Here is a 27,652-nt window from a genome sequence, read left to right as displayed (position 1 = left end):
TTCTGTTTTAAGACGTTATTCAGCATGATCTACCAATTAATAACGCACATTTTCAAAGTAAGTCGGTGGAAATCGGTTGATTATTAGGGATTTTTTGGTGGATGGCTCACTAAATTGTGAACAAATTTTTTATTTTAAGTGGAAATATAATGTTTACAGTATGTTAACCGCGAAACACTTTCCACTCCGAAGCTCAAAGGAAAACTGAGTGTAACTTAGGTAGCTAAAAATATCAAAATCAGTTACTCCGCTCACAAAGAATAATCGAGCAGACTGCGAAGGATTACATGGGTAAAGAAACAATAATGCCTTTAGAAAAAAAACACACTGCAGAGTAGAGAAGAGTACGAAATAAAATGAGTCTTTCTGGTGGCTAATGCCGTCGAGATAGCATACAATTTACTTGCCAAGGAAAGAGACAGCATTTGTATATAAGTAAAAGGTCTCTAACACGCTCCTTGCCGCCGTATTTTCGACCAATTCCCCACTGCGGCGCCGCTTCAGGCATTATGACCGATGCAGAGGAGACTTATCTAGAGAGAAGGCTGGATTACAATACATAGTCTCTCAGTTTGAAAACTTCATTCTCAGATGGTTGCACTTGCCAGCTAATCGTATTCACACCACTTTGTAGTTTATCCTGATATACGGTATGCTACAAGCGGCGAAAATAGTTACTTCCTTCGATTATATCGACCGAAGCTGCGTGAAGAGAATGGGATCGGTAATTATGACAAAAGCAGCACGGAGCGTTTACAAATAGCGAAACTTTCAATAAAATACATGCAGGAGAGTGAAAATAATAGATACATTGGCAAGAAAATCGGAGAAAATAAAGGTATAAAAATACGTCAAGGGGCAATTAGAATGCAACCCGCAATGTAGCGACAGAGCTATGCTACGAGACGCATAAGTACATAAAAAAAGGTCATACGTATCATCTACCGGGCAGAAAGTGACCTCAATGAAGCCTTCTACGAGTTACAGTAGGTGTGTAATGGAATATCACAACTAACCCATTGCAAATGAACATTAAATCGGCGTGGCGTATATATACGGCATACCCACTGAGGGTTAAAACTCTCATGACGAATATATACGGCATACCCAGATGAGTGGTAAATAACGCAAATTTAATAAGTTATATGGTGGAATGCGGTTGATAATTAGGGATTTTGTGGTCCGTAGCTTACTAATTAGTGAACAAATTTTGAATTTTCAGTGTAAATATTGTGATTACAATATCATAGGTATTTCCGGCCTTTTTATGACGTTATTCAGCATGATGCATCAATTAATACCGCACATTTTAAAAATAATTCGGTGAAAATCAGTTGATTATTAGGGATTTTGTTTTCGATGGCTCACTAATTTGTGAACAAATTTTTTATTTTAACTGGAAATATAATGATTACAGTATCCAAAGTATTTCTTGCATTTTATTGACATTATTCAGCATGATGTAACAATTAGCAACGGAAATTTAAAAAGTTATTTGATGGTAATCGGTTGATAATTAGGTATTTTTTGGACGGTGGCTTACTAATTTGTGAGCAAATCTAGAATTTTCAGTAAAAATATAATGAATACAATATCCGAAGTATTTCTTGCCTTTTGAAGACGATACACAGCATGATGTTCCAATTAATAACGCATATTTTAAAAGTTGTTCGGAGGATAACTGTTGATAATAAGGGATTTTGTGGTCGGTTGCTCACTAATTTGTGAACGAATTTTATATTTTAAGTAAAGTATAATGTTTGCAGTATCCAAAGTATTTCTTGCATTTTAATGACATTATACAGTATGATGCAAGAATCAGAAAAACACATTTTACAAGTTATTCAGTGGAAATCGGATGATAATTAGGGCTTTTTTGGTCGGTGGATTACTAATTTGTGAACACATTTCTTATTTTCAGCGGAAACCTAATGACTATAATATTGAAGCTAATTCTTGCATTTTTATGAAATTACAGAGCATGATGCACCAATGAGTAACACACATTGTAATAGTTATACGGTGGGAATCGGTTGATAATTAGGGATTTTTGGTCGGTGGCTTACTAATTTGTGAACAAATTTTGAATTTTCAGTGGAAATATAATGAATACAATATCCAAAGTATTTTTTGCCTTCAAATGACGTTATACAGCATGATGCACCAATTAATAACGCCCATGTTTAATGTTATACGGTGGAAATCGGTTGATAATTAGGGATATTGTGGTCGGTGGCTTACTAATATGTGAACAAATTTTGAGTTTTCTGTGGAAATGTAATGATTACAATATCTAAAGTATTTCTAGCTCCAGTAAGGAAATTATACAGCATGATGCAACAATTAGTAACACACATTTTAAATGTTATTCGGTTGAAATCGGTTGATAATTAGGGATATTGTGGTCGGTAGCTACCTAATTTGTTAGCAAATTTTGTATTTTAAGTGGAAGTATAATGATTACAGTATCCAAAGTATTTCTTGCGTTTTAATTACATTATACAATATGATGCAACAAATAGTTACGCAAATTTAAAAAGTTACATGGTGGAAATCATTGATAATTTTGGAATTTTGTTGTTGGTGGCTTACTTATTTGTGATCAAATTTTGAATTTTCAGTGGAAATGTAATGATTACAATATCAAAAGTATTTCTTGCCTTTTAATGACGTTATGCAGCATGATGCACCATATACTAACACACATTTTAAAGGTTATTCGGTGGAAACCCTTTATAATTAGGGATTTTGTTGTCGGTGGTTACCTAATTTCTGAGCAAATTTTGTATTTTAAGTGGAAGTATAATGATTACAGTATCCAAAGTATTTCTTGCATTTTAATTACATTATACAATATGATGCAACAAATAGTTACGCAAATTTAAAAAGTTACATGGTGGAAATCATTGATAATTTTGGAATTTTGTTGTTGGTGGCTTACTTATTTGTGATCAAATTTTGAATTTTCAGTGGAAATGTAATGATTACAATATCAAAAGTATTTCTTGCCTTTTAATGACGTTATGCAGCATGATGCACCATATAGTAACACACATTTTAAAGGTTAATCGGTGGAAACCCTTTATAATTAGGGATTTTGTTGTCGGTGGTTACCTAATTTCTGAGCAAATTTTGTATTTTAAGTGGAAATATAATGATTACAGTATCCAAAGTATTTCTTGCAGTTTAATGACATTATGCAGCATGGTGCAGCAATTAGTAACACACATTTTAAAAGTTATACGGTGGAAATCAGTTCATAATTAGGGATTTTGTGGTCGGAGGCTTACTTATTTGCGATCAAATTTTGAATTTTCAGTTGAAATATAATGATTACAATATCCAAAGTATTTCTCCCCTTTTAATGACATTACACAACGTGATGCACCGATTAGTAGCACACATTTTTGAAGTTATTCGGTTGAAATCTGTTGATAAAGTAGGGAGTTTGTGGTCGGGTGCCCTATATTTTGAGGTAAAGTTGGGTTGTGAAACATAAATTGATTGACTATAATTTCCATTGTATGTCTTTCGATTTATTATTTGCGACTGAAACCACCAATAGCGCTTTGTTGATGACCTAATATTCCAAAATGGCGGACACCTTTTTGATAAAGAATGTTATTAGATTTTATCGTTTAGTTATTAATATTTGGTGAATTTTTTAATGTTATTATTTAGTGAAATATCAAATTAAGAGGGATGATTGTCGGGCAAGAAGCCAACAAGCGTCAGGGATTACGCCTATATTCGGCATATCAGTTACACGTAAACAGTTTGCTTTATCACGATCGCGCTGCTTACATTTTTCGCCGGTAGTTGGCGTTTTTCATGCTGGAATCGCGAATAGATACGAGGTATTGTGCTCCAAATAAAAGCACAAATTTCAAAAGTTACCCGATGGAAATCGATTGATAAATAGGGAGTTTGTGGTCGGTGGCTCTATCATTTATGGTGAAGTTGTGTGTTTTTAGTGAAAATTGAGTGATTATATTTTCCAAAGTATGTTTTGCAATTTACTGCAAATACTCAGCATGGTACTCAATTTAAAAACACACATTTTAAAAGCTATCCGATAAAATCGGTCAATGATAATGGATTTTGTGGTCGGTGGCTCCATATTTCGTGCTGAAGTTGTGTTTTTTTTAGTGGAAATTGATTGATTATTATTTCCAAAGTATGTCTTGCAATTTATTAAAGTTTAGAGCATGGTGATCCAAATAATAATACACATTTTTAAAGTTATCCGAAGGATATTGGTTGAGATTAGGGATTTTTTGGTCGGTGGCACATTATTTTATGGTGAAGTTTTTTTGTTTCATTTCAAATTGATTGATTATAATTTCCATAGTAGGTCTTGCAATTCAATGCTTCTATCAAGCATAGTGCTCCATATAAAAACACACATTTTAAAAGTTATTTGTTGGAAATCGGTTGATAGATAGGGAATTTATGGTTGGTCGCTAAATATATTGTGGTGGAGGGATGTTGTTTCAGTGGAAATTGATTCATCATAATTTCCAGAGTATGTCTTGCAATGCAATGAAATTATACAGCATGGTGCTGCACTTAAAGCTGCTTCTCCTCACCCACCATGTCCAGCACTTCGTCGTTTCTCCTCCTCTCCGTCCACTTCACGTTATCCTTCGCCACACTCACATCTCGAATGCCTCCTGTCTTCTCTCGTCCTCCTTCCTTAGTGACTACGTTTTCGCACCGTAAAGCAGTACACTCCAGATCTGACTCTTCACTAACCTTTTCATGAATGTCGTCGTACATAATGATTTCTTCATAAGCTTTTTGCTGTTCACGAATTCTGTTCCTTTTCTGATGCATATCTCTTCCTGATGTCCCTACCATTGTATCCGTTCCCTTTTAAGGTTCTGCTTAAATAGTTTAACTGTTCTACCTGCTCAAGTTTTTCCCCACCCACTTTTATCTTAAGTCCTTCCTCACTCGTGATGCTTTACAAAACCGCATAACCTTAGTTTTCTTGTGATTAATCGTCATCCCATACTCCTCGCAACGCTCGTTTTACACATCCGCTATAGCTAGAAGCCCCATCGCTGACTGGCTAATCAACGCCTGATCATCCGCGAATCTCACTGACTTGAACATCACTCATCCCACTTTTACTCCAGCTTCCAACTCATCCCACGCTTCCCTCACCATTTCCTCAGCGTATACGTTACAAAGCAGCGGCGATAGAGGACAGCCTTGCCTCACTCCTCGGCCTATGCTTGCCCACCCAAATTCTCCGTCCGCTAACCTATCAGTCGCCTATTCCTCCAATATTCACCTATTTTCTTGAGAATATCCATTAACTTTACCCAGTTCAATCTATCAACTGCTTTTTCAAAATCCACGAAGCAGGCATATACGTCCTGGTCATATTCTAGGTTCCTCTCCACCAGGGACCTCATTATAGCTATTGCGTCACGTGTTAACTTTCCTTTTCTAAAACCAAACTGATCTTCGCCCAAATACTCATTTGCCCTCGCCTCAATTCGTTTGTTCAATATCCTCAGTACCACTTTCGCCGTGTGCGATATGAGGCTAATAGCCCTATAATCTCCGCATTCCACAACTTTCTTCTTCGTCTGTAGCGGAATTAGAATTGACTTCACGAAATCCTTCGACCAATATCCCTCCTCATAGATCCTACGAACTAGTTCGAAAAACATTTTCTTGCTATCGCTTCCTACATTCTTCATCTTCGGAAGCGTACATGGAATATTGTCCACTCCCACTGCTTTCTTAACCTTCATTTCCCGAAGGGCTCTCTCGATTGTCGCGTCTAGGATCCCCGGCCCAAGATTATCCTCCTCCACTGCACTTTCCTCCTCTGAAGTCAATCCCTCCGGCCTATTCATTCCATCATACAGGTCCTCCACGTATTCCTTCCATCTACTCTGTACCTCTTCTCACTTGGTTAGCATACTTGCATCTTTAGCCTTAATTTTAGACATGGCTTGCCCTCTTTTGCCGCCCGATAGCGACTAAATTTTGCGTACAACGCGGCTATCTCCCCTTATTTGTGAAACTTTTCCATTTACACGCACTGCCTTTTCCACCAAGCCTCCCTTTCCTTCTTAGTTGCACGCCGTAATCGATTATTTATTCCTCTATAAATTCTTTTGCCCTGCACTGTGTTCGCGTTCTTCCACTTTATCCTCTTACCTCTTTATTCTCTTACCATGTCCTCCGTTATCCACGGCTTCTTTATCTTTCATCTGTTAACGTAGCCAATAGATTTCTCAGCCACTTTCACTACTCCAGATTTAATGTTATCCCATCTTTCCTCAACAGTCTTTGTATTTTCAATCTCCCCGGTGTTATTTTCAACAAGCTGCTGATACTCCCCTGTAGAGCTTCTACATTACATTTCTTCCCCTTCCTAACTTTCATAAGTCTTTTCAATCTTACGTTGCATTTTATTAGTTCTAGGTTGTGGTCTGAATCCGCATCCGCTGCATGGAAGCTGCGCGAGTTTTTTTCACAGTATTCCTAAACCTCTGTCTTACCATAATGTAGTTTATCATATATATCCCAATATCCCCTGGACTTTTTCATGTGTACCTCCGCCCTTTGTTGTGATTAAACCAAGTTTTTTTTATGAATAACTTGTTTTCTTGTTTTTACTGCAAAATTCTGCTGCTTTCTCTCGCCTGTCTTTCCAAATTCCTAATCCAAATTTCCCTAATTCGTTTCCATCCCTCCCTTCCCCGACTAAAGCGTTCCGGTCCTCCATCACTACCAGATTTTTCTTACTCTGAGTTTCTGTAATTATTTCCTCGAGCTGTTCATACACCTCATCTATTTCTTCCTCCCTATGATTTCTAGTGGGCATGTAAACTTGGACCACTACAAGGTTGGTGGCTTGTGCCTCAATTTCAACCATAAGAATTCTACCTTTCCAATTCTACTAAATTCTAAAAGAATTCTACTAAAGCTACCCTTAGCTGACTTCCTGCCTACCACTATAAATAACACTGCAATAGTTCCCAACATCCTTCCACCTCACTTCGCATAATCCTAAGATCCATAATACATTCGCATAATCCTCCCTTTATCCATTTCCCTCTTGATATTTTCTTACTTCCCCGCACTCGAAATTGTCCTTACATTCCACGTCTCTGGATTTATTGCTGACTTCTTCTCCATCATCTTGGTTTTATTCTCTTCTTTTTTGGATGCTGATGCTAATAATAATGATGATGATAAGCCTCTGCAAGGATTTCGCATGTTGACGATCACGGGGACCTTGTCGACCTCGCTGCCGTGAACGACACCCGCCCTTTGCGGACGGGTCCCGTTCGATGAGTTTCCGAGGCTCATTTGGTTGTACTCCATGTTTTCAGGGAAGAGATAGTTGGTAGGGTTTCCCACTTCCATTCCAACCGTGTTTTTCACGTGACACCATAACGTGGACTACCTTTCGTCTGGCTCCTACCCTTCGACCTAATTGGTATGGGCGGCCCTACCGGGAATAATTTAGAATTATTCCCGCCAGTGCAGCTCTAGGGGCCATAGGAACGCGCAAGCCTTTCCACCGCGACAAGGTTTTAGCCAAAGGGAAAGGGTAATGATTATAAGTTCATGAAATGAAAGAGGTAGGACCAATATCAAATTTGGAAGCTAACCGTATATAATTCTCTATTGGGGAAAACCAATCTTGGCAGTTGCAAGGATAACAAGTTCCAATTTAGTGGCGGATACAGATGGGGGGCAGAGGCCCCCCTCTTGTGGGCCCCCCCCCCCATTGCCAAGCAATGCAGAACCACATTTATAACTTTTTATGTTTAAGGTGGCATATGTATATATGTATGCATTTTTACATAATATCTTTAATTAAAAACTTCTTAAATTTTGCATTTGACTTGATTACATTCTGTTACGATAAAAGTAAAGGTAACTCAAGGTATCTTTTGCGCCTCCTCCCCCATGAGTTTTTTCTGTTTCCGCTACTGTTCCAATTACCAGGGGGGAAGGGTAGATTGGGGGCCCTAGCCTGGGTTTCGTGATGACATGGATTGATGTGAAGGCGATAATGAAAATTCACGTCGGTCCTTGTGTCCACCAGAAGTCGAAGAGGGGTGAAATAAATTATGAGGGACGTCAGCTCCATAATTGGGGCAGTCAGGCGCTGAAATAACTCGAGCAGAGCACTTCATTGTGTTCTTAGAAGCTTCACTTCGCAAAGTCATCGCTGTAACTTGGATACAATCAATGAAAAAGATGTTGACGTCATCCAATATGAATGCCTAAAATTACACTTTTTCATAATCGCTCAATTCGTGCCAGGCGTTCGCCCTGAGGTCACCAGGGAATCATGAAACAATATGAAGAAAAGGTCTTTTCGGGACATCGCGAACAATATTCTCTCCCGGGTGATTTTCATATCGTGTGAACGGATTCCATTCTGGTTGAGTTTTATTTTTTTTGCCTCATCGCAAGTCCTTGAGAATGTTCGGAAAATTTGCTTCCCATATTCCGAAATAACTCTCACTCTCACTGGTCGTACATTTCGAAAATATTAGTATCAATTAATTCTGGATATGCGGAATTCGAAGAATACAGTTCAAAGAAAGAATCGTTCGACGACTCCTTTGGTATCTCCTTTCCATATGCCTAGGAGTGTGTCATTCCTGAGTTTCTTGCTTGGATTATACGCGTTCTATGAACAAGATTTCGATTTCTTCATTCCGAAAACTAATCTCATAAATGGGCAAGCTTTGAGCGACTGTAATTACAAGTTATTAAAATACTTGGGAAAACTGTATTCGTGCGTTGCCATGGCGTTCATCACCACGTACACGATAAGCAGAGCTTATGGGTCGTTTACCATCTTATCTGCGAATCCCCACACACTCATATACTTCTTATTCTTCAATGTACTCAATGCTCTATACTTTTTCGGTATGATTATTTTCCAAGTCAGCAGGTGCGCGGGGGTGGTGGTGGTTACCAAGCTCATGGCTTCCATCAGTATTTATAACAAAAACGACGAACGATTATCAGAAACTCTCAAAGTTGTTTGTATCTTGGTATGCACATTTTTTGTTTTCGACCGGGTGGTTTCTCTGATGATAATTATGGAGGGCAAATCGTCCCTCACCTTTATCGTCAACTCGTGTTTGTGTTTAGCTTTCCCCATGATGGAAATTCATTATCTGGCCGCCCAGCTGCTTTTACGCGAGAGGAATGTCGCGTTGAACGAGATGATCTCCGAGTTGACTCCGAAGCAATCCACTCATCGCAGCGTTCGTCGCCTAGCCTGCTGTCACGACTCACTCTGCGCCCTGGCTTGCAGGCTCAGCTCCGTTTCGGGTCCATTCGTTCTCATGGCGTCCGTCGTCAAGCTGATGGAGATGGTGCGCAGACTCTTCGTCCTCGCGTCCGCCGTAATCATTCCCGACGAAAAGAGTTTGTCCTTCAGTACTATGCACGTCGCCATTCTCTTTTACAAGCCATTCATATTCTTGGTAGCCTTGGTGATACCTATCGGAGCAGCTTGGGAAACAAAGAAACAGGTAATCTACAGATATATTCTATGTGTAAACGGGAATATTTGTGTTTTTTTCTTTTTGCACTGATAATACATTAAAAGAGGGATAAATCTCTTCCATATTAAGCCATTACGTACGTTTAAATCAGCCGTCAACCAGATGATGGCACTGTCATCAGCCAGCACGCTTTACACACCAAACCAATAGGAGTATGGCCGGCGCAACCCGTGTCGACCTGGCGTGGTGCAACTACTTTCGTTATAATTAAAATTTACTCTAGTTAATTTGTGAAAATTACATGTGGGCACAGTTTTCTGCAAGCACCTGTATCTAGGAGTGCTTTTTATGACAGGGCGTTTCTATTCGAAGGCTACTGGGGAGATTAATTAATGAAACTCAAACCAAATGCGTCCCATGACGTTTTTCGAAGTTAGGCGGTGGTTACATTGAGTGACGAAGTGAAAGATGACAAGGAGTCAAGAATTCAAATTTGATGGATTATTCTCCTTTACAGAATAAGTTTTCATTTTTGATGGAGTAAATTCGGTTTCTTTAGTGTGAGCTCACGCCGCGCCGCCTTTATGGCGTTGAGGTTCTTTTTTCACCCTTCCATCATCATTCCACACCGTTTTCTTTGCGTGCAGATCCACTGCTCTTCGGTAATGAAGGAGAAGATTTGGATGCCTCCGCTCCCTCCCTTTCACTTGCTTTCACTATTCCTCTCACCACTAATCGCTTCTGCCCTCCCTCCGTTTCACTCAAAGACTCGGAGGGCTTTTCTATAGGGCACTGTATTTTCTCCACCAGTGGCGCAGCGAAGGGGGGAGGGGTTTGGGGGATTAACCCCTCTCCGCCCCAGAGCTCAGAGAAACTTTTAAGTTTAATCCATTTTAATTTATATACTTATAGAAGAGTTTAAGGATTAATAAAAAGCCATAAAACTCACCATTTTCAACCATTTATCTTAAAAAAATTTCTGGCGGAGGGCCCCCGCACCTCCCGCTTATCCTGGTGGGTATACCATACTCCCAGTATTAGTTGCGCCTAAACCCCCCCCCCCCTAGCCTTAATTCCTAGCTTCGCCCCTGGTCTCCACGTTTTTGGTTCCACCAGAAGAGTTAGATTCAATAGAACTTGGACCTCCCTCCTCCGGGGTCTTTTCACTGATTCTTCTTCGCTTAGACAGCTGTTCCTAGTTTTGTGTACATTGTCTTAACTGAGGAGTTGAATATCAAGCTACAGCGTCTGTGCGAGATTCATATTTAATGTACGGCGAGATGAACACATTACCCTGCATTTTAAAAGGCTCTCCTGGCTTAATCTTATAGGCCAAGGAGAAAATACGTCATGGTTTGTTTATTGTTCAATCTCCTCAAATATCGAAGCCGTATGCATTTAATTGATATTCTCTTCCCAAGTTGTAAACCCATGAAAATCGTAGCACAACAATACCAGTGTTTTTGAATGCCCCCAGTTCCGGGAAACCGCAGTCGAAAAATCTTTTAAGGCCTATTTACACGGTACATTAGAATGTACAAGATTCTGTACATTTTTCTGAATGGTTTTCTGAACAGATTCTTGTACATTCTCATGGACAAGATCCACGAGTTAGTGGTTACAGGATACATTTTTTCGTACATTTTAAATGCGCAACAAATTATTTCAACTTCAAATATAATGGGGAACATGCAAACTTTTTTAAAAGTACTAGAACAATAAGATACTTACCTCAAATGTACTTGCAGAAAATTTCGCGGATGAATAATATTTTATAGCTGAGATATGAGTCATTAAAAATAATCTTCATCGACTGTTTGAAAACATGTGACGGAGCGTGCGCACGTTACATCACGGCACGGTATCCACTGATGACAGGCCTAGGAAGTGGATAGAAAAACTGTCTATGAGGGACCTCAAACGCATATTTGGCGAAAATAATTGCTGTTTTAACGTCAAACTTCGGATTGTGAATATTTTGGGTTGCCAAGGCGTTGTTGAAATAAATAAAGGCGATTGTTTGGGGAGCTTTGGAAAGATTAAATCCAAATAAGTTGATTACAGATTGTGATCTACGTTACACACCTACGTTATTTGCTAAATGCAGTAAGTGTATTCCTTCAATAGAAAAACGTGTGAAAACATATAAATCGTGTATCCCATAAAGCCATATAAAGTGCTCCGTCGTCTAGTACCTCTATTTACTCGCCGGAGACGTATTTTGCTTGTGTTCGAAAGGACAAAAATAAGAGAAATAAGTGGTTTATGATTCACAGAATGGAGTTATATACATTATCTATATTGTCAACGGGATATCCTCAACGTAAGTACACTCTTAAATCATGGTTACCGCAGGATTTTATCAAGTTATTTATTTCACTTTGTAAACAACTCTATAAATGTACCTATCATTCTACCCATTGTAGGATCAAATTATAAGGAAAGTGGCTGTTTACGAGAATAAATACTGATTACGTTTAAACCACGGAGAAAAATAAGGAATGTAATGGGCGGCCGGCCTCTCGTCGAAAGGAGCCCCTAACAAGGAGTATTCACGAAGTGTCTTTCGCCGATATCGTTCAAATTTTGTTGAATAGTAGTGTTCTATAATATAAAGCACATTTTAAAATTTTCTCGTGCCCTTAAGCCTTGTGATATAAAAAACAGGATATAATAAAGGCAGTTGAATTTTAGTCTTGAAAGCGAGTGTGTCGTGATTTCCCTCCATCCTTCTACTGTGAATCGGCGCACGCTACATGAATATACTAAAAATATGAGGCTTTTGGTAAGGTAAATTCAATGTTTATTACTGCGATGCTCATAGCGTTCGCTGCATGTCAACGCAACACCTAAAATTTCGACTCGTTTTGCAGTCGGTCTTGATTCAAAAACAGGAACTCGAGTAAATACAGCGTAAATAGTACTTGAAACTTATTTCTTTGCCTATCACATGCTTTTTTATGACCTTTTAACGATCATTTGGATCTCATTCTTGGACGATTCTCGCGGTTCATACATTAATGGCCTTTCCATCTGATCCTTCCTTTTACCCATTCCCTTTTCTTGTGTTCCATTCTTTCGCTACCCAAATCCAATCAGTGAGATATCCAAGTCAAGCAAGATCATATCAAATCAAAATAACTATCGGGGCCGTGCGTAAACGAAGAAGTAGCCTTTACAAGCCAGATGAAATGAATGTGTCGTTTTCGTAGTCTGCCACCAGGTGACTCTGAGTTCAAATTGTATGATTGTCTGAACAAAATTAGAGCAGGCGTTCAGAAATTCATACATTCTTACATTTTGCGTGGTTACACGGTGCATTTTCGCGTTCATTCTGAGATTCAGACATTCTCACATTTTCTTGTACATTCTCATGTACCGTGTAACCAGGCCTTTACACTTGTTGCCTTGAAACTGTGGAACAATTTGCCTAAAAAGGCAAATGACAGTGCTTCACTTGAAATATTTAAAAGAAAGGCCATCACTTACTTACTTTCCAGTGACCCATGAATACTGACGCACTTAATTGCTACCGTAGTTGATTAATTTATTTGTTTATTGATGCGTTTCATAGTCATTTAGTGCTAGAAGAAGAAATTCAGTTCATTTTTCATATTGTTGTATGATTTCTTTGTTAACCCTATGTCTATTGCCAACTGAGTTAATTGATTTAATTATTTACGGTACAATTAATTTTTTACTATTAATTACGATCAATAAAATTTTCATATAGTGTTAGAAAAAGAAAATAATTTGTTTCACATTGTCGTTTGATTCCTTTGTCTATTGTCAACGCATATCTTGTAATTTAATACTGTGTTCTGAAGGAGTTCAGATTCCTAGAGCAATAGAAGAGTTTATTATTATTATTATTAATATCGTTACCATTGGAGGCGTCCGCGTCGTGGGGCTCTCATCGCTACAGCGGAACTTATTAGGGGCGCTCTTATCGGGGCAAAAGTATATTGAGCATCATGCGTTGAGGTATATGCGGATGTTTTACTGCTGTAAGGGGTCCTTTTATGTCTAACCTTTCAAATATAAAATATTTTTTCCTAAAATAAACACATATTCCACATATTTTTGAGTATTAAAACTATTTCTTGAGATGCAGTGTCGACCTTGGGAAGGCTTCTTTAATTGAACTGGTCGACAGATCTACCAATCGAAGAATAAACGAGGTCTCTATTTATAATTAAGGATATTAAAGTATATTTTTTTTCTTTGAAAAGGGTGAAATTTACTGATTATATTTTATAGAATCACTTACTTATTAATTTTTGTCAAGTGATCCTACTGACTATCTGACGAAAAAAAACGATTACTTATTTACACTGCGTTACTACAGCTAATTCTAATGGGGAAATTAGACTTTCTTCCGTTCATTAACACTTGTTTTCTTCTTTCCTCCGTAATATTTTCGGTTCTTAATATTGTATAATTTATAAGCAACACGGAGAACAATCCAAAACCCCTAATTATCGAGTGAAAATCCAAAATCAAACGCACTGGAACTAATTACTCCATGAATTATATTTTCAGTGTTGTTCTATTCCCGTGGTTTACCACCACTTAAGTTGCGTTATTCTGCGTAATAGTGGAACTAGTCATAGCATAAGACACTCTCTATCAACCATAGTCAGTCGCTTTATGAAACAAAGTACTCCACATTTGTAACATGCCAATCGAATTAGGAATTCTTTCCCTTTTTTTTAATTTCTGTGGTTGAGATATCATGGAACCTCCTATTCATGATTTTTGTTTTTGGTGTTACATGAGGTAAAAATAAAATGTTTATTTTTTCATAGAAACCGGATGTTTGTGAATTGAATAAACTCAAAGGTAAGTACATAAGGTATATGTTGCGGATGAAATCCTGTAAGATAATTCCACAACGCTATCTTTTTTAACTCGATCGCGCGTGTACAGTTGCAGGAGAACAACAGAAATTTAAAATAAGATAATATCGTCAAATTATATCGTTGTTTCTAGTTTGTAAAAAATTGCACTCAACAATTTCGTCATTTCCCGATTTCCACACAATTTTTTTATTATTTTGGTTGTGACGTTCCCCTGCGCTTTGATCGCTCACGTAATGACTCGTACAGTTATTTCAATTATTTTGGACACTAACGGCACGTTCAACCAGTTACCAAAGAAATCATGTGTTTAGTTGTTGATATTCCATTATAAGTTTACATTCAACGAGTTATTCCATCGATAATATATATTTCATACCTGAGGTAGAAGATTAAGATTTTCCTTTCTAGATATCCGACGGAAAATCAATTTATGAGCTTAGCCTCCGAGTGTTATTTTGTAAAAATGCATTTCATGCTCTTCTGCTCATTTCTCATTTCACTGAGTGACAATAAATTGTTGGAACCAACCACTTTTGAATTCCTGTTATCTTTCACTGCGTCACTCTTTCCATCCATAAAAAGTTTGTTTTTCTCTCTCTTTAGCATGCAAACTTCATTTTTTAACCCTACTTCAATACCCGAAGCATGTTTCTTACACGTGGAATGGTTCCGACAAATATCCACTCCCTAGCATTTTCACTCGAGTAACGCGTTAAGTGGTCAATTCGGTCGATCCAAAATCCATGTTACTGTCATCAGCATAGTGTTTTAGGTCATTACCGACTAGGTTATGTGCTTAAAATGACGATTTTCAAGAATAAAGTTTAAAAAAACTAGAAATATCGACCTCTGTTACCGAGCCTCAGGATCCTGCGGCGTGTAGCTCAGCCTTGACTCGCGATCGAAAAATCGCTCTCATTTCCTTCGTTGCAGACTTTTTTCCAAGATTTCTGCTTAGTATTCTTAAAAAGCTTTACTTTACACAGTGATACGAATTTTCCGAGTTATATACTTCGAAAACGAAAGAGAATATCTACTTTATGTTAAATTTCACGTGAAAAACGGGTCCGCCATTTTGCGTTGCAAAACCAGTCACATGAGAACCAAAATCTTCAAAATTCATGGAAAGTATAGGCAAAGCATCAGGTCAAAGGAATATTGCGTTTTTTATTCCATGAAAATCATGCCAACGCAAAACCACCTGCTTAAATTCAAAGGTTTCTGAAGAAAAATGAGACCGCGCGTGTTTTAAAAAAGTTGGTCATGTTTGGGCCACTGTATCTCAGTAACGGATCGTGTTTTGGTTGGTAATTATTTATACGTATTTACGCCAAGTTTGAAGTCTCTATCTCAAAAAACGTCATTTTGGACTTTTGTCCAGCTTTTTTCGATTTCAGCCCACTGTGCGGCGTTTTTCAAATCATTTTCTGTTTCCATTAGTATTTTCCTGTAAATAGCGTTGGTAAGGTTAGGCTGAAAATCTCTAATTTTCATTTCACACTATTTTCATCAGCACTAAGGAATAAATGAGCATTCTAATCACAAAAATCCTAGATAAGGATGAAACTTATGATTAATTATGAACCTCGTGAATTGTCTTTTCGAATAAGGTTGACTGCAGCTGTATTTCACACTTCTTGAAGATTTTCAATTACCTCTGCTAAAAATTTATTGCATCTAATCATTTCTCTTTTCATGATTGGGTCCTTTCGCTGAAGGCTGAACGAAGCGGGAAACTTGTGGCACGGATTTTAACGAATTCCACGTGGGATAAGAGAACGAAAAAGGAGGCAAGACCTGAATCTATCATTAATTATATTTATTTAAGTTAAGATGATTTCGGTTAAGTAAATTGTGAAATTCAAAGTAATAAGGGAATGAGGCAAGCGGTTGATTAAAGGGCACGCAATAATCATTAGGCTTTCGTATTTTATTCATAAGTTGTGAAAAATCGGAGTAGGTCCCAATAAATGGGCACTGAACGATAAAAAATGGATTACTGATTTCCCCTCCTGAAGTGTAGCCAAGAAATTGCGCATCTGGCCATCTTGAAAAGGACGAATTATTACATTAAATACGAAGGCGCGCGATTTAAATACGAGAGGCATATGTAAAGTATGCAAAGTAAGATCTTCAATTTTTTTCTGATGGTTATTGAAATATTTTTGCTTATGCATATTACAAAGTTAGAAACCTTGAACGTTGAGCTATGTTTCGGTGTAGTCGCCATTGCTCTCGTTTACTTCCTGCATCTATGAGAAAAACTCTTGTGATCTCTCCTTGAACCATGTTTACCAATGCCGCTTCCCGTAGGAAGGTGGACCTTCCATCCAAATTGCTCGGTCGATGCGTGAACTTGTTTTGTGGGCCACATCCTTGTACCTTGTGGCCAACACGCTTTGTTCTCGTGCAATCGAACGCCTTTTATCAACCTGCCGCGTCTTTTGTTCTGGATAACCTTCAAAGTTTGCTTAGGGTCTCGTGGTGTCTCTCGCTGTTTATTTCTATATCCTTTGGCATTAAATCGATCAGCGGGACACATTTTCTGTTTCAGAAGATGGCAGCCATAATTTAGCCCGATGATTTTGAGAAATCTACTCCTCGTCATGAAGCAGTAAATGTTCTGCACCACTTATGTACATCTTTCAAGTCTATGCGCTTCGAACAAAACACTTCTACCGATTGGCGATGACTTTCAATCGGAGCAATCTTCTTGACATGCAAAAACTTAATGATAAACCGCAGTTCGCACTCGGCGGGAGCAGCAATAAGGACTCAGATCGCGAATGGACGCCGATAATGAGGATTATCTTGGTTGTGAGAAACTGTTTATGCAACAGGAAGGGGGAAGGACCAACAAGCACGACAGAGTGGATAGATTTCGCGTAGTGCTGAATTCGGCGACGCCTATGCATCGGAGACCTTACTTTTCATATGTCCTCGTACGTATTTTGAGTTGTTTTTCCTCAGCCCATAAATTTCGAATGAAGCTGTTCCGTGCGGAAGATAAAGCGGTTCCTGGACAGACCAGACGACAGATTCTTTACCACAAATCAGCGTATTTTTTCATACGAATTCGTTCGCATTCTCCAATTTAAAATAGGTGCATGTGGGTCGGGTGTGTTTTTGAGGCCCGGATGTGCTTCGCAACTGCTCCCGTGCGCAGAGCATGCGGCGACCAAGCTGCCATTGTCTCCAGTCTCAGTGTAAATAGGAAAGGACGTGAATGCATTAAAACATTTTGGGTATGACTTTGCGGAAGAATTCTAATAGTGGGAGACAGAAGTGGCGCTCCACATTAATAATATCAACTTAATATCATCCTATCTAGGTTTCGGGAATTCAGTATCAATGTATTTGGGTGCAAAGTATTTGTGGCTGTTGAGTATCGGTTAAAAAGTGCGCAAGGCAGAAGTGGTGGAAGAGTGCGAATTGGGTTGGGCTGGAGCAGTGGAATGGGAGGTGGTAGGGATGTCAACTTAAAAAAATATTGGGGGGCCCAAACCCGGGATCCTGCCCCAGGAAATTTTACAAGTAGTGAGTTTTAAATTTTTTAAGGATTTTAAAAGACTCATATGATCAACATTAGAATCCTGATAACTCGAATCTCGATATCTGGACACTCCAGGGAAAATCGACAAGCCTGACACATTTTGTCCTCACACCCATAAGGAATTTTTGCGGGGGTTCGGGCCCCCTCAGGCCCCGTGGAATCGGGGCCACTGAGAGGCGAGTCATTGGGATATTGTTTTCGCGTTTGATCTCGTCTGTTGCGTATAGACTTGTCCGGCCTATTGTCGCCTCTGCACGATCGCCCGCTAGATGGCATCGCGGACTTAGAAAACATCAGAGTCCTCTATATTGCCATATAATAACTACGAAGTTGAGTCGTCGCAATCCGCCATTGTTGGTCAAATCATTAATGGCGGGCTGTGTTGTAGCATAGGCGTAACGTCGAGTAGGTGCAGTTTTTTTCCATTTTTGTAATTAATTAATTAGAGAGATGGGTGGTTCTTCTGCACCAAACTGTTCCATCAGCTGCAGGGATGGGTTTCGTGTTTTTGTTTTTCCTTGTAATCCTGAGGTAAGGGCGAAATGGTTACAAATGTGCGGGATGGATAAGTGGCAACCATAGCCGTCTTCCACAATTTGTGAGGTGAGTTAGAAGTTAATTTAATTCAATGTATTGGGTAAGTATTCATATGAAGATCAAGTTTTTACTTAGTTTCGGCTTAAGTTGATGAAAGGCTGTGATTTATTTCATAGTACCTTTGGTACTCAGTTTTACGTTGTGCGTAATGTAAACAGAAAAGAGTGCATAATAATTCCTGCTATTGTTGAGAGTTTTTCATGTTTATAAGGTTATTTGTGGCAATGGTTTTTAAACGTTCATAGTGTCGTAAAACTGATAAAAGTAACCCGAGATACATTTAAGAGATTAATTAAAACAATAAGCATCAGAATACGCAACCTATTCTTATGATGGAATGTGGTTAGCTGTTATTACTTCGTCGCGTGAAAGTTATATTTGTAAGTGTTCTTGAAAGTTATACTTGTAACTATGTAAGTGCTTTCACGTTTGAAATACAATGAGGAACTTTTACGTGCGATGGAATCAATGATACCAGTTTTTATTAAAGACTTACGGAAATAATGTAATATTTATGTCCCTTTTGGAACTACGATATTGACAACGAATGTTTGCAGGTAATTTTATTCGAATTCATGCTGGATTTTACACCTTGTAATTACATGCGATTTATAAACAGCGAAACCTTCCTGAATTAACATAATAGTCAAAATACAGTTTATAATTATAGTATTCTACCGATTAAGGTAGGTTTCCATGGAGTACTAATGAAGTGATTCGGGAGACTACCTATCCTTCTAGCGCTGCCTTCTTCAATTCACTGTAAGGCCTACATCCTTTCAATCTATCTAAAAATCCTATTCTTTTCCTTCCCCTCCCTCGTTTCCCCAACATTCTACCCTCTAACACCATTTTCAACATCCCCTCCCCGCTAAGTATTCGCTCCATCCATGCACTCTGTCTCCTCCGTACCTCATCTAAAAGCTGCCTCTCCTTACCATATCCAGCACTTCGTCGTTCCTTTTCCTCTTCGTCCATTACACCTTCTCCATTCTTCTCCATACCCACATCTCGAATCCCTCGAATCATCTTTCGTCTTCTTTCCTCAATGTTCACGTTTCCGCACCGTAGAGCGCCACACTCCAGACCAAACTCTTCACTAACCTTTTCTTTAAACTCTTACATAACAATCCTCTCAGAATTTCTTTCCTGTTCACGAACGCCTCCTTTGCTAATGCAATTATCTTCCTAAAGTCCTTACTACCGTATCCGTTTTCCATTAACGTACTGCCTAAATAATTGAACTGCTCAACCTACTCAAATTTTTCACCACCCACCTTTATCTTAAGTCTCACATTCCTCGCTCGTGATTCTTTACAAAACGACATAACCTTAGTTTTCTGGTGATTAATCCTCATCCCATACTCCTCGTAACGCTCGTATAACGCATTCACTAGAGCCTGAAGCCCCCTCGCTGACTGGCTAATCAACGCCTGTTCATCCGCGAATCTCACTTATTTGAACATCATTCCTCCCACTTATATTCCAGCTTCTAATTCATCCCACGCTTCTCTTATCATCTCCTCAGCGCATACGATAAAAAGTAGGGATACGCGGCGATAGAGGACAGCCTTGCCTCACACCTCGGCCAATGCTTACCCACCCAGGTTCTCCGTCCGCTACCCTCACTTTCGCAGTCTGGGCCATATGCAGATTACAAATTAGTCGGCTATCCCTCCAATCTACACTTATTCTCTTGAGGATTTCCATTAACTTTACCCAGTTCACCCTATCAAACGCTTCTTCAAAATCCACGGAACACGCATGTACGTCCTGGTCATATTCTAGGTTCCTCTCCAGCAGGAACCTCATTATTGCTATTGCATCACGAGTTGACTTCCCTTTTCTGAAACCAAACTAATCTTCGCCCAAATACTCGTTTGCCCTCGCCTCTATTCGCCTGTTCAATATCCTCAGCACCGCTTTCGTCGCATGCGATATTAGGGTGGTAGTCCTGTAATCTCCGCATTCCACAGCTTTCTTCTTTTTCGGTAGCGGAATTAAATCCGTCTTCACGAAATCCTCCGGCCAACATCCCTCCTCATATATCCTGCGAACTAGTTCGAAAAACCTTTTCTTAACTTCCTTTCCTAGATTTTTCAGAAACTGACACGGGATATTGTCCACGCCCACTGCTTTACTAGCCTTCATATCACGAAGTGCTTTCTCTATTTCCGAATCTAATATCCCCGGCCCAAAATTATCCTCCCCCACTTCACTGCCATCCTCTAAAGTCAATCTCTCCGGTCTGTTCCTTCCTTCATAGAGATCCTCCACGTATTCTTTCCATCTACTCTGTACATCTTCTCGCTCGGTTAGCATCCTTGCATCTTTAGCCTTAATTTAGGCATGGTTTTCCCTCTTTTGCCGCCTGATAGCGACTTAACTTTGCCATATAACGCGCCTACCTCTCCTTCCTTCAGAAAATTTTCCATTTCCTCACACTGTATTTTCCACCGAGCCTCCCTTGCCCTCTTAGTTTCACGTCGTAATCGATTATTTAGTTCCCTTTACATTCTTTTGCCCTGATCTGTGTCCATGTTCTTCCACTTTCTTCTTTCCTCCATTTCTTTTACCATTCCCTCCGTAATCCAAGGCTTCTTTATTCTTCTGCTGTCAACGTAGCCAATGGACTTCTCCGCCGCTGTGACTATTCCATATATTCTCTCCTCATAGTCCCCTTTAGTGCTTCCACATTCTTTTTCCTCGCCTTCCTAACCTTCATAAGTCTTTTGAATCTTACGTTACATTTTATAAGTACTAGGTTGTGGTCTTAATCCGCATCTGCTGCTGGGAAGCTACGCGAGTTTTTCACACTATTCATAAAACTCTGTCTTACAATAATGTAGAGTATTCGATATCTCCCTAAATCTCTTAGACTTTTCCATGTGCGCCTTCGCCGTTTATGATGATTGAACCACGTGTTTGTGATGAATAACTTGTTTCCCTTGCAAAATTCTGCTACTTTCTCGCCCCTGTCGTTTTGAATTCCTAATCCAAATTATCCTATTTCTTTTCCATCACTACCTTCTCCGACTGAAGCGTTCCAGTCCCCCATCACTACCAGATTTTTCTTACTCGGTTTGTCTCTAATTATTTCTTCGAGCTGTTCATACACCTCATCTACTTCTTCCTCCCTATGATTGATATTGGGCATGTAATCTTGGACCACCACAAGGTTGGTGGGCCGTGCCTCAATTTCTATCACCAGAATCCTATCGCTTACCTGATCTATACCTACCACATCTTCCTGTTTAATACTAAAGCTACCCCTCTCTGGCTTACCTCCCCACCACTATATGATACAATAACCCTATACCCATCACTCCAATAGTCCCCCCCATCCCTCCACCTCACCTCGCATAATCGTAAGATATCTATCCTCCCTTTATCCATTTCCCTTTTGATATTTTCTAACTTCCCCGCCGTCATGATTATCCCCATATTCCACCACCCTACATTTATAGCCGACTTCTTCTTCTCCATCTTCTTGGTCTTCTTCTCTCTTCATTGCTGCTGCTGCTGGTGATGATGATAAGTCTCTGCAAGGATTTCGCATGTTGACCACCCCGAGGACCTTGCCGACCTCGCTGCCGTGCCCGACACCCGCCCTTTGCGGACGGGTCCCGGGCGATGAGATTCCGAGACTCATTTGGTTGTACTCCATGTTTTCAGGGAAGAGATACTTGGTAGGGTTTCCCACTTCCATTCCAACAGTGTTTTTCACGTGACACCATCACGTGGACTACCTTTCGTGTGGCTCCTACCCTTTGACCTATCTGGCATGGGTGGCCCTACCGGGAATAATTTAGAATTAATCCCTCCAGTGCAGCTCTAGGGGTTATAGGGATGCGCAAGCCTTTCCACCGCGACAAGGTTTTAGCCCAGAGAAAGGCAACATGCAGTAAATGCACGTAATTATTTAGCCATTTAATCATTATGAAAACATTTTCGTGTGAGTTATCTTCGTTTTCCTTGCCACTGGTGCACTTATACGAATCAAAATTTGAATCCCCTCGAAAGGAAGGCTGGAAAAAATTAAAAGCGTAATGATGTTCCGACGATTTTCGACGTCGCGAATTATCTTAAGCCTATTACACCAAAGAGGAGACCTCTCATATTCTATTGCCGGCTGATAAGGACGTGCCAGTAGAGTCACATGAAGTATTTTCCTTTGCTGAAGTTGAAGAGCCATCGAGCGTGGTGTGTACACATTGAGGTCGTACTGTTATTCATACTATTTTTGGTATTTCCTGAAAGAGAGTGTTTATGTTGTTATCAGAGTTAGTGCATTGCGGTGAAAGGTATTACTATAGGTAATAACGAAGTATTGTAGCACCGTTCTATTGGGTTATTGTCTTTGAGCCATCTGGTTGTTGGGCTTTGTTTTCTTTTGTTCATCTTGAGTAGCATTTTTAATTCCATCATCATTTACTTTCACCAACATACCTTCGCTCAACAGGTAGCACAATTTTTATTTCCCACTTATCTCTTCTTAGGATGAATATATTTTGGAATTATTCAATATTAGCACTGAAGGCTGTCCTGTTTAGATTATTAACCAGCCTGAGAGACAATTACCTATTCGATGTAGGCTATGAAAATATGATTGTACAATATCAATCCCTTAATGAATGGGTTCATTGGAAATGTTTCGTACAAACAACCGGTGTATGAATAAAGTGATGCTAGGGCATTTGTTAGGGAATGGCATCGACAAAGCAATCATGTATCCTCATCGTCCATTCAATAGTTTAGGTTGTCAATGTGAGGCGCAGCCTGAAGTATTATAATTAAAATAAAGTGGTAATTAAACATACCCTTTAATTATTGGTTCACGTTGGTACTAACAAGGAGAGGTCGCCAAAGTGATGTTCGGGATCTGAATGACGATGTTATTTCCTGAAACAATATAGGTAAGGTAGAAAAAGTGTCTCGGCTTTCTTCCACATAGGCCCGGGTTCGAGAGATATTCGCATGTAAAGATTCCGCGCACCATGACTTCCTTCGACTACTCTCTCTCGTACAGCAAGCGGCGTAGCCTAGTGGGTTAAGGCGCGGGGACGAGACATTTGAGACTTTTCTTGAATATCAACGTTTAAGAACGTTTAATTATCAAAGAACGTTTGGAGACAGAAAGGCGGGGGGTGAAAATATGAAATAGGCCACTCGACCTCGTCGTGCACGAAGGAACGCGAAGCGGAAAAAAGAAAGAAGGTCAGATGATCTGTATTTGCAATTAATGATATTCAAGAAAAGTCTTCGGTCATTGAGGATACGGCGATCAGCTAAAGTAGCAATGCCAAGAGAGGATCTAATCTTATTGAGGGAGAAGTTACGAAAAGGCAAGTGGCGGTAACGGACAATAGGAAGGAAAAATATTCAAAGGGCTTTCTGGGAGCTTTCATAAAGAAGGTGGGGCCGTAGACCAGATTTGGCTGCAGTATTCTAGGACTGGAGAGACACAGGAAAGGAAGAAGGTGCGTAGAGCAATTTAATCCAACACCTCACTCTGGCGACACATCTTACCCGCCAAAGACATAGCGCGGGTGGAAATGGAAACCATTCGGAGTTCTATTTAAAATTCGTAAACTAATATAAAAATAAAAGATAGCAAAGTAACTGACATAAACGAATAGGAATGAATTATAGCACTGATTTTAAAACATAGTAAGGAAGAAAAAAAATTGACCCCACTGGGACTGGAACCCCGAACATCAAATGTCTCGTCCTCGCGCCTTAACCCACTAGGCAACCCACCGCTTGCTGTACGAGAGAGAGTAGTCGAAGGAAGTCATGGTGCGCGGAATCTTTACATGCGAATATCTCTCGAACCCGGACCTATGTGGAAGAAAGCCGTGACACTTTTTCTACCTTACCTATACTGTTTCAGGAAATAACATCGTCATTCAGATCCCGAACAACACTCTGGCGACCTCTCCTTGTAAGTAAAAAGTGGCAAGCATGCACAAGCCAGTGATATCTCGACTTTCCCTTCATAGCTTCATTGTATTATTGGGATCTGTGAACTAATTTACAAATAAAAAACATAGCTGAGATTGGCAATTCAAATGATGTTGAAACTACCTTCATTTTGTGGTACTACATTTGAACTATTTGCGGCTAAAAGTAAAAAAAGAGGCCTTTTTAGTAATTAATTAAGAAGTACCTAATTACTATTTTCATTGTTAAACGTCCTATTTGTTTACCTCTTTAAGAGAGTACTTCCATGTTGTATTAAAATGTGAAATGATGCAAATTTTTGTATGAAACCAAAATCATTAACCTGTGGTTTCTCGATAGTGTTCCTTGGAAAAAATCACCTGTGTATAATTCATGTTTGGCATAGGCATGCTGGATGAATCCAAGGTTTCGTATCTTGGAGGGGTTGAGTGTTTTTGATGGCTACATGCAGTCTTAGGAGCTGGAGATACTGAGCATGTCTGTATTTGTGCTTTTATTCATGTCATAAGCACCTATTACCCTGAGTTATGGACTCCTAAAATTTCTTGTAGTTTGTCTTTTTCGATTATGCCTCATTATAGTGTCTTTAGGTGGTGTAAGTCATTTCTCATCTTCCATACGTGTCACCTGCACTTGGTATTTTGCTGAGATATGACTAAATATGTATATTTTTTAATGAAGTATTTGTTAACATTATCATTCATCTATAATTTTTGAGAAATCAGCACAGTTGTTGAAAAATAGGCACGCAGTCTTTGTTAATACTTATCATCTATCAAATGAGGTAGCTTCTCAAATTGACGTGTTTGTTTGAATGCAGGTTTGAACTATCCATTACAAGTTCTTTTCTTTCACATTGCATTTGTTTATATTCTGGAAATTTTTCAGTTATACCATTTTTCATTATTTCCATAGCATCCGCCTTGCTACTTTACATTGAAAAATGGTTTTCAAAATACTTCTAGAGTAATTAAACGGAGTCACTGGTTACTTTTATGTTAAGCTGTTTTAGTGGTCCATGATTATCAATATACAATAGCATTTTCAGTGATTATTAAGCGCAATTAACTGTCAACCCATTAAAATAAGGGTTCTATAAGGTCGTAATACGTTTAGTCTTTGTCGTGGTTTTATCTTTATTTTCGCCGTTTCCATTGTTGTCATGCCTAGAAAATTTTTATTTATGTTACCGAAGGTTTCAAAAATTAATATCAACTATTTGAAAATTACCAACATTCTTTGCGTACCAAGTAAACGAAGAAATCTGCCCACATCTCCTTACGGGTAAATGGGCTGCTAGGACTAACAATGGCGGACGTCGTGATTCCCATAGTGGAAGCCTATGCGACGACTCAACATGATGATAGAGTAGTGTTGAGAGAGCAATCTAGAGGACTCTGAGAAAACATTGCATACATTGGGGATTCAACGGAAAAAGCGCATTTTCCACTTCATTTTCTATCTTCTCGGGCCAGAAGAATACCTCATACTTCTTCACGCTTTGCCCAGCCACTATAGCAATTTCAACATCGGCTTCCATACCCAAGCCATTTCACACCTTCCGCTTCCCTGGTGGAGCATCCTTTTCATTTTTCAAAGCTCACGGACTCGAAAAATGATTTACTATCAAACTAATTAAGGAGAAACCATCATTTCAAACATGCCCGAAAACCTCCCCTCATTTTGACATATGTTATTGCTCATTATTTTTTCTATCGAATAGTGAAAAAATATTACTATGTCATCGGCCATTTAAAAAAGATTTATGGATTTGAAAATGACGGATTTCCACCTTGAAATACATTGTCTTTATGGGAGAATTATGACCTTCCCTTGTAAAACATTTTTTATCTCAAATTTGGCCCGAAATATATCGTTGAAAAATTAGCACAGCAAAGAATAGACATCGATGCTCAATATATGTATTTTTTTAGAAGGGGTTACCGATATGTTAGCGCCAGTATTTAAGTTTAAAGAACATACTTCCGGTTTTCTGCAGAGCGAGCAGCCATTATGCTACGGAGATAGTGGCAACGTTGCAAAGTATACGGAGCTGAAATATGAAGAGCGATATTGCACCTGTTGACCGCTGTATTATTCCAGTGAATTGGATTTTTCGGAGTCATATTTCTACGAATTCATTAAACGAATATTCAGTTCATCTCGAAACGTGCTATACACCAAAATATGTAATTTATCAGTGCTGGTTGTTAAAAAAATTCCTATGTGCGCCTAAATTTTATTAATCATGCAAATAATCATGATCGGAATCAGTGGCGGCTGGTGGTAATTTATCTAGGGTGTGCATTAGAGCAGATATAGGATGATTTAATTATATTATATTAATTCTAATCCATGAGCATCATATTTCGTCCTGATAGAATACATAGCAAGCAAAACATATCACTGGTACACTCTACCCTTAAAATTGCATGAACAGAAATAATATTAGTATGTGTGAAAACAATTATTCTCAACCTTCTCAACACACCTTTACAAGTGACGGAAGTTGAAATTCATTCTCTTTTCCTTACACCCTATGAGGAAGTAGTGTAGAAAACGGCCATACAGATGGCTCTGTAGACGGACTAGGATCCTGGGCGCAGGTAGTGTAGGTGGCGGCTATACCACTACACTACCTGCTAGTCAGTCACCAAAAACATGCGCGTGAGCATTCGCATGGTTTTGAGTCTGCTCCCATCGCCCCTTTGAACAGCACATACCCCCCGCTTACCTCGTCCCGCCAGAGCACCCTCAAGCGATCGCACAGACCGAAAATGCGCCCGGCATGACGCCACGGGATCGCACACTTGTAGAGCGGTGAATTCGAAAAGGAGATAGCTGTAGCGTTCGGAGGCTCATGTTTCTTGCATATGCAGACAGTATTTTTATCCTTCGCGTTGCAAAGGAATAGTTTTCTTTTATAATTTATTCATCTTTGGGTGTGCACTTGCTAACATGCGTATACGCACGCGCCGCCACTGATCGGAATACAATACATCCCTTGATATTGTAGGCGTATCGCTTCGAAAGCGAAAATGATAGAATTTATCTGTTCTTCTGAATACTACTTCAAATTGTTTTACGTTTATTTCGAAAAATATACCACGTTTTCAACTTGTAGTAAATACTAATTTAAATAGAAGTTCATTATCTAGCGCATTATGTAT

The sequence above is a fragment of the Ischnura elegans genome, chromosome 10 (genome assembly GCF_921293095.1).
Source record: "Ischnura elegans chromosome 10, ioIscEleg1.1, whole genome shotgun sequence".
NCBI lineage: Eukaryota > Metazoa > Arthropoda > Insecta > Odonata > Coenagrionidae > Ischnura > Ischnura elegans.
This window is presented reverse-complemented; position numbering follows the sequence as displayed.